The following is a 299-nucleotide window of genomic DNA, read 5'->3' on the forward strand; positions in this document are numbered from 1 at the left end:
GGGCGGGACGGCGGGCGGGAGGCACCTGGGGCCGGGCACGGCGCGGCGGCGGGCGGGTGAGCCGGGCCGGGCAGGGCGCACCTGAGGGGATGCACGGACAGCGGGGGACCTGCGGTGCGGGGCAGAATGGGGGCTGCCCGCAGGGTCGGGCACAGGGTGGTCAGGCTGGAAGGGATCGCAGCGGATCAGCTGGTCCAGCCACGGTCATCCCAAACACCGGGCACGGGGGTGTCTCCACTCAGTTGTGGAATGTTCCCGGTGAGGGAGACTCCACACCCCCTCTGGACAATCTCTTCCAG

The sequence above is a fragment of the Onychostruthus taczanowskii genome, unplaced genomic scaffold (assembly GCF_017590055.1).
Source record: "Onychostruthus taczanowskii isolate IOZ18803 unplaced genomic scaffold, ASM1759005v1 scaffold113, whole genome shotgun sequence".
NCBI classification, from domain to species: domain Eukaryota; kingdom Metazoa; phylum Chordata; class Aves; order Passeriformes; family Passeridae; genus Onychostruthus; species Onychostruthus taczanowskii.